The sequence below is a fragment of the Peromyscus eremicus genome, chromosome 6, assembly GCF_949786415.1.
Source record: "Peromyscus eremicus chromosome 6, PerEre_H2_v1, whole genome shotgun sequence".
Taxonomy (NCBI): Eukaryota; Metazoa; Chordata; class Mammalia; order Rodentia; family Cricetidae; genus Peromyscus; species Peromyscus eremicus.
This window is the reverse complement of record NC_081421.1, coordinates 40,151,334-40,159,394: the sequence shown is the minus strand read 5'-3', so window position 1 is coordinate 40,159,394 and position 8,061 is coordinate 40,151,334. Positions and strand designations below refer to the sequence as shown.

At 42.0% G+C, this 8,061-nt stretch overlaps 1 protein-coding gene across 1 annotated transcript in view; it reads left to right on the top strand.

Annotated features, from left to right (window-relative positions):
- The first annotated feature begins 303 nt into the window (after window positions 1-303).
- The window catches only part of Plch1 (phospholipase C eta 1), a 221,679-nt gene continuing 213,921 nt past the window's right edge, over window positions 304-8,061 (top strand). Inside the window, exon 1 of the mRNA XM_059265418.1 lies at window positions 304-492. The gene's annotated coding sequence lies outside the window, so the exon portion shown is untranslated. The remainder of the gene's footprint in view (window positions 493-8,061) is intronic.

Sequence of the window (8,061 nt, the reverse complement as noted above, 5' to 3'; positions counted from 1 at the left end):
GTTTAGCTGAGGATGGCCTTGGACTGACTCCTGATCTTCCTACCTCCTGAATACTGGGCTTACAGTGGTGCACCTCCGTGCCTACCTTGAGTCATTTTCTACAGCTCTTTTCTCTGTGGCTGTGTCTTTGGCAAGGAACTTAACTAACCTGTCCAACTAGTCAGGTGCTGGGGCCCACCTGTTAAATTGCGCTAGAAGTCTGGAAGGTCTCATTTAGTGCTAGTGCATGGGAGTTATTGATTAACCAATGAAAAGACCTCGTGGTTTCTTTTCACCAGTCTTCATTTCCTGTTGCTAGTCTATGAGAATCAAACATTCAAATTCAGCTTCCCACTTCCTTCTTCCCGCCTCTTGGATGTAGTAAAGAGGCCTCTGGACCTCAGAACAGGTCTCCATGGAGTGCTAGTAAAATCTTTGGGAAATTACTCGGAGCAGAAACGTGGACGATCTGTGCAGGGTTTCCAGGGACCAGAATCCAGGAGCAGAAGTTAAGTAAGTTGATTTCCTGGTAATTGTGTACAGTTCAGTTTTCTAGACATCTTGCTTTCTTTTGCCAACAGTTCTTTCTTAACTGTCAGTTGAACGAGAGGCACTAAAAAGAAAATATTATGTTTTCAAAAGAGATTTGTTTATAGACAAAGGTAATGGATTCATATAAGGGAGTTAGGATTATTGAAATAGTCTTTTGGTTTTTATTTCAATTTCAAGTTGATGGTTCCATATAACCATTGATATTAGAAGGTGAAAAGGGAGGGGGGAGGAAAAAAAAGTCTTTTCTTACATGCATATAAAATATCTCTGGACAGAAGCACAAGAGACTAGTAGAACGGCTTGCTGAGTGATACATGGCAGGAGCAAACTGCTCACTGTATACCTTTTTATGACTCTTGAATATTTAAAACTTTTAACATAAAAAAAATCATTGGCTTTTCAGTAATAAAGAAAAATATGCATTTACCTCCAAGTCCTTAGATGTAAAAGGCTAGGAAATAATCATAAAGGGAAAGAGAAACAGTGCTTACTCTTTTTGAAAATCTCATCAAAATTCACATTCAGTGATGTTTGTTTGTTTTTGAGACAAGGTCTTTTATGTAGCCCCGGCTAATAATGTGGTAGCCCAGGCTGCCCTCAAACTCATGGCAGTCCTTCTGCCCCGGTCTTGGGAGGGCTTAGGCCTTAGATTTTAGGCACACATCATCATATGGGCCATATTTAGTAATTTTTAAAACTGGTGTGCTCTAAGCTCTTGACACTGCCAGGAGATTTGTTTTGTTTTTTAATATTTTTCCTTTTTCTCACAAAGCCTGCCTATTGGCTGCAGATAGACTCAGTGGACCGTTGGCAATCACTGTTTGTACAGTGAAGTAAGAAAGCCTCTCTTCCTTGTCTTTTTATCTTACCCACTATTTCTTTTCCCACCGTAGAGACCTCTTGACCATTCCTATAGTTTCCTGAGCAGTTTCTGAATGGGCATCACAGACATGTTTTCAGAAGGGGGGAAAAAAAAGAGTTTGTATACAAATGCTTTACTCTGAACTACAGCTTTTCTCACTGTAAATAGCTTGTGAATTGGATGAATTTGCTGCTTACTGGGTGAATCATTGAGATACAGTGTTAGAAAAAAAGTAAGTGCAAACTGTGGACCAGCTTTCCTTTCATTTGTCAAAAGAGAGAAATGTGAAATCTATTATTTAGTGTCCAAGTTTCAATCAAAGGCAGAAAGCCGACAGTTCTTGGCACAGACCTGAACTATCTCCCCTCACATCTGGTCCAGTATTTTTTCTCACAGAATTCTTCTTGTTGCTCTGTAAATTCTCATTCACCGGGAAAGAACAGTGTTCTTATTCTGAGTAGCTCACACATTCTCATATACATATGATTATTATTATTATTATTATTATTATTATTATTACAGTGTCTTCCTATGTAGCCCAGGAGGCCCTTGAACTTTTGAGCTTCCTGCCTCAGCTTCCTAAGTGCTGGGACTTCAGGCCTAGCCATAACACCCAGCTCGAAAAAAAAAAATTTAAAGTGTTTTTAGTGCATATTAGTGTCTTTTAACTGTCTCTTAGCCCTTTAGCTGGTTCCTTCCTAGACCAAAAGCATCATTTGTTTCTTTTCAAAGATATTGGTAATTTATTTGTAGATTTAGTTATTTTATTTTTGCCTCTGTGTATGTATGTACAGCAAATCTGTGCCTGGTGCCCTTGGGTTCAACAAAGGACATCTGTTCCTTCTGGAACTGGAGTTATGGATGGTTTTAACCACTATGTGCATGCTTAGAATTGAACTTGGGTCCTGTGCAAGAGCAGCAAATGTCCTTAACTCCTGAGCTATCTCTCCAGCCTGGCATAGTGTATTTTATATCTTTTTGTGTGCTGATGGGCTGGGCATGCTGGTGTGCTTGTAATCCTGGCACGAAAGAGGGTGAAGCCAGAGGACTGTGACTTTAAGGCCACTCTGGGATACATCAGGAGATTTCCTTTTAAGAAAAAAAAAAAATTCAAATGATAGCGTACCATCCACACATTTTTCCCCCTTTTCTTTAGTGCTGCTGAGGACCGCACCCAAGGCCTCACACACAGTAAGCAAGCACTCTACCACGGAGCTATGTGCTCTATGCTCAGCCTGATTTTTGCATTTCCCATTTCCCATGTATTTTATCATTCCATATTAACTTACATACAGCTTCATTATTTAAAGAACTATTTATTTTTTTAACATTTGTGTGTGTGTGTGTGTGTGTGTGTGTGTGTGTGCATAAGTGTGTGAGGGGCAGAGGACGCCTTTGTGGAGTCAATTTTCTCCCCCATTATGTGGGGCATCGAGTTTAAACTCCAGTCGTTAGGTTTGGCAGCAAGTGCCTTTATCCACGGAGCTGTCTCCGTGGACCCTGAATTGTGGTCGTTTTCACTCTTCCTTTCCCGTTTTTCACTCCTTCTCCCACGGAAACCCTTCTTTCCAACAAGCCCCCTGTTACTTTGACGTCTTTTGTTTCTGGAACCACCGAGTTGACTTACGGCTGCCTGTATCAGCATGGGAGTTGTTATCTCCCAGAACATGAGCCACACTCACCAGTGGCTACACCACTGAAGAAAATGACACCCCCTCTTCCCTTGTATCTGTTGGCATTCAGGCCCGCCCCTTGGGGACCCGCCCAGCGTCCTGGCGTCATCTTACGTAAAGTCGAGTCCCCTTTAAGAGGAAAAAAACCCTCTTTCTCTTTCTTCTTCCTCTCTCCCTCTCTCTCTTCAGGAGGCTGCACAACCTCCGCTTTCCTTTTTCTCTCCCTCTTTCTCTCCCCCTTCTCCTCTCCTCCCTTCCCTCTCTCCTTTCCTTTTAATAACAAAACTTTCCACGTGGATGCTGTGCCTGCATGGTGTGAGTAACTTTCCGCCCCCAAGGCGTGTCTCCAAGGCTCGATCCCGCCAAGGCCTCTCAGACAGTCCCACCTTGAGAGGTGGGTCCTCGTAAGCTCCTCCCCAACTATGATCAAGTGAGGATGGGTCCAGTGTTGTGTAAGTCTTGTGCAGGTAACTATAGTTGTTGTGAGTTCACAAGTACAGTGACTATGTCCTGTCCAGAAGAAAGTATTTCCTAGAACTCCCCCACAACCTCTGGCCCTTCCGTTCTTTTAGTTCCATCTTCTGAACTGTTCCCTGAGCCTTGGCAGAGGCGATTGGAAAATTTATTGACATGCAGGGTAATTATTGGTGAGTAAGGACTGCTTTGCTGTCCTTTTATAACTTATTTCTAGTTAATTTGTAGATCCTTTCTTCCTTCCTTTCTCTCGTGCTGGAAATATCCTTTGTGGTTAAATGGCTTTCTTAGCATGCTTTGACTTTTTAAAAATATTTTGTGCATTTTCTAACCATTTCTGTTTTGCTTTTACAATGGTCCTTGTATAAGACATCTTTGAGTTATAATAGGCTGTTCTGAGGGGATAGCACTGAAAACTCAAGTGGAGGTGCATGCCTGTAATCCCAGCACCTGAGAGATGAGGGCAACAGGATCAGGGGTTCAAAGTTAGGCCTGGCTACTTAGTGAGTTTGAGGCCAGCCTTGGCTACTTGAGTCTCTATCTCAAAACACTCGAACAAAGCCAAAAACTAAGAACCCCAAATAACACCACCACCTCAAAATAAACAAATCTAACTTATTTATTCCACTCCATCATTTTCTGTTTTTTTTAACCAGACTATCTTTTGAATATTATAATTTTTACGTTATGTATTCCTTAAAAAGTTATTATTGCTAATATTTTAATAGTTTTATCTTTTTTAAGCGATTTCACTTATTTAGTTTTTTTGAGACAGAGTTGTTGGAATTCCTGTCCACTCCCCCAGCTACATGACCACACATACGCTGTCCAGTAGCCAGGCAAGATGTTTAGTCATTTCAGGACTTTATGTCCTATGTAATCTCCGCGCTGCGTGATTGCTAAAGCAGCGTGACCACATAATCTATGTGCATGCGTGGTGTAGCTACGCAAGCCCATATGCGCATGTGTGGGGGAATCCATAAAAGTGAGTCACAGGCCCCTCCCCGCTCTTCTTCTTCCTCTCTCTCCATGCACAATCTGCCATCGGCCTAAGCACATTCCGCTCTGTTCCTTCACTTAATAAACTCTTATAGTGGGTTTTGTTGTGCCTCATGGCTTTTCTCACAGGGTAAACAGCGCTGCTTAATGAATAACACAGCGCCGCCTAATAATAACTAACAAGAGTCTCTCTACAGAGTCCTAAAACTCACTATGATACCAGGATGGCCTCGAACTCCCAAAGATCTACCTACAACACTGTCTCCCAAGTACTGGGATTAAAGGCTTGCACCTCCAGGGCCAGCAAGATTTATTTTATTTTTAAATTATATGTATGTGTTTGTGTGTGTGTTGTGGGATATGTGCATGTGAGTGCAACTGGCCACAGCAGCCATAGGTGTTGGCTCTCCCTAGAGCTGGAGTTAGAGGTGGTTGTGAGCTGCCCAACTCTGATGATGGGAACTGAACTCAAGTCCTTTGGAAGAGCAGTACATGCTCTTAGCTTGGAGCCATCATTCTATCCCTTTATGTTTAAATTTTTATACTAACGAATATCAATCATTTATATACATAATGTCATGAAAATATTAAAATATTCATCCTCTGCCCAATGCACTCATTGCTTTTGTGCTACTGCATAGTGTCGTTTCCTCTGAGCTCGAATAACCTAACCTTCTTTAGCATTTCTAGGACAGATTTGGTAGGTGTGGTGGTTTGAATGAGAATGGCTCCCATAGGCTCATGTATTTGAACGCTGAGTCACCAGGAAGTGGCTCTGTTTGAAAGTATTACAGGGATTAAAAGGTGTGGCCTTGCTGAAGGAAGTTTGCCACTGAGGGTGGGCTTTAAGGTTTCAAAAGCCCATGCCAAGCCCAGAGACTCTTTGTCTCTGCATGAAGATCAGGATGTAGCTCTCAACTAGCTCTCCCGCACCATGCCTGCCATGCCAGCCACCATGCTTCCTGCCATGATGACAATGGACTAGGCATCTGAAGCTGTGAGCTAGCCCCCAGTTTTATTTAATAAGAGTTGTCTTGACTTTGATGTCTCCTCATAGTGATAGAACAGTGACTCATACGGTGGTGGTAGGTTACTTCAGCCTTATCTGGAACAGGCCGAGGTCTTCCTCATGTCTGAAGGATGTCTTTATTGGATAAAGTATTCACAGTTGGTGGGATTCCTCCTCCTAAATTCATCTCTTTTAATCTATCATTTCATTCCCTTCAGACTTCTAAGGTTTCAGCTGAGCAGTAAGTTGCTAGACTTCTTGGAACTTCTGCATACAATAGATAGATACATAGGTAGATAGGTAGATAGATAGATAGACAGACAGACAGCTAGATAGACAGACAGACAGGCAGACAGGTAGATAGATAGGTAGGTAAGTAGCTAGGTAGGTAGGTAGGTAGGTGGATATACTTCTTTCTTTTCCAGCTTTTTAGGATTCTCTTCTTGCTTTTGATTTTTGACATTTTAGTTAAGTATATCTTAGTGTATATAATCTTACTGATTGACTATGATTAGAGAGACCTTTGGCATTTTCCTACTTGTATACTTATATTTGAAAAATTTTGATTTGAAAAGTTTATGCTAATATTTCCCTTCCTCCTCCTTCCCCCACCCCCACTTCCTTTCTTTTAAGACAAGGTTTCACTGTGTCACCCCACTTGGCCTAGAATTTATTATGTAGACCAGGATGACCTTAAACTTAGAAGACCCCCGCTGCCTCTGCCTCCCCAGTGCCTGGATTAAAGGTGTGTACTACCACACTCGCTATTACTTCCTTAGATTCGTTTCTGGGTTCTTTATCTCCCTAATATTTCTCTTTAGCTCTGATTATTTACTCATTGGGTACTGTCTTGTCAATCAGCAAGCTTTCTTTGTTTCTTTTTTCCTCTCATATTTTATACCTTCTAGGAACCTGTCTCTGAGTTTACAGACCTACCCCTGCTCCTTTTTTTTTTTTGCTTGATTACTTCTGCTATTTCACTTTTTTGCTTAGTTCATTGTGTTTTTCAGTTCTTAAATTTTATTATTTTAAAATAACTTACATCTCTGTTAAATTTCTTGTTTCAGCCAGTTATTATTTTCCTGATTTCATTGAGTTATTTGCCTATATTTTCTTTACGTTCACTGAGTTTCTGGGTTTTCTTGTCGGGTAGTACACGGTCTCCACCAGCATGGGCTACTGGTGTTTTATTTGGTTCCGCTGGTAGTGTCGTGCTTCCCTGTTTGTTTTTGGTGCTTATGGTCATGCATTGGTATCTACGTGTTTAAAGAACTTATCTTGTCTGTTAGAGATTCTGGGCAGGTTGTCTGTTGTGGTCTGGTATCTAAGTGTGCTTGCTACAGGCTGATGTGGTACAGGTTGGTCAGCAAGGTTGGTCATGCATCTCAGGATTGGTCCTAAGGGTTGGAGCTGAAGCTCCAATTCAGTGGATTTGTCCTGGGTGTTGGATTCAGGGCTCAGGTCCATTAGGGTTGTCTTAGAGCTCGAGTCCCTAGGGGTTGGTCTATGCATCGGTGCAGCATAAACTTAATACTATTGAGGCCCATCCAGAGCTTGCTGTGGTCAATCTGCTAGACTTGTTAATTACATGGAGCTGAATTCACTTGGTAAGTTGGAGCCTGGGGTATAGAAGCTTGCCTGGCACCAGAGTGGGATCTAGGTGCTAGTTTGTGCCATTGGCACAGAATTTGAAATCATAAGGCCTTCTCAGATTGAAAGTTAGTGGCAGAGGCAAAGTCTAGTGCTTGCTTCCTTTATCTTCTCCCTTAAAGAGGGTGTCTCCATGCTCTGCTGCCTAGGGGTTGGAGGAGGGAGGATATCACTAATGGGAAACTTCCTCCTACCCTCTGTGTCTTGCTAGGTTTCTATTGTTATGAAGAGACACCCTGACCATGGCAACTCTTATAAAGGAAAACATTTAAGTGGGGTTGGCTTACAGTTCAGAGGTTTAGTCCATCATGGTGGGAAGCATGGCAGCATGCAGGCAGACATGGTGCTGGAGAGGAAGCTGAGAGTTCTACATCTGAATCTGCAGGCAGGAGAAAGCGAGAATGCCACTGGGCCTGAATTAAGCACTTAGAAACCTCAAAATCCAACTCCAGTGACACTTCTTCCAACAAGGCCACACCTCCTAATAGTGTCACTCTTTAAGCCTGTGGGGGCCATTTTCTTTCAAACCATCATACTCTTGAATGTGGCTTTTATTTCTATGCTACACTGAGTGCTGCAATCTTTCATTTGACTTCTTAGGTCTTGGGAAGTTACTGTCATGCATTGATAGTTGTTCAAGTTGATTTATTTGTGGTTAGGTGTCTATCAGAAAGCCAGAGTCACTATCTTAAAAATAACAACAACAACAACAACATCAACAACGTTTTTGTGTGTGTGTAGTGTATGTGTACATGTATAAAGGCTAGGGGTCGACATCTAGTGTCTTCTGTCACTCTCCACCTTATTTTTTGAGATGGCCTATCATTGAACCTTGAACTTACTGATTGACTAGACTGGCTGAC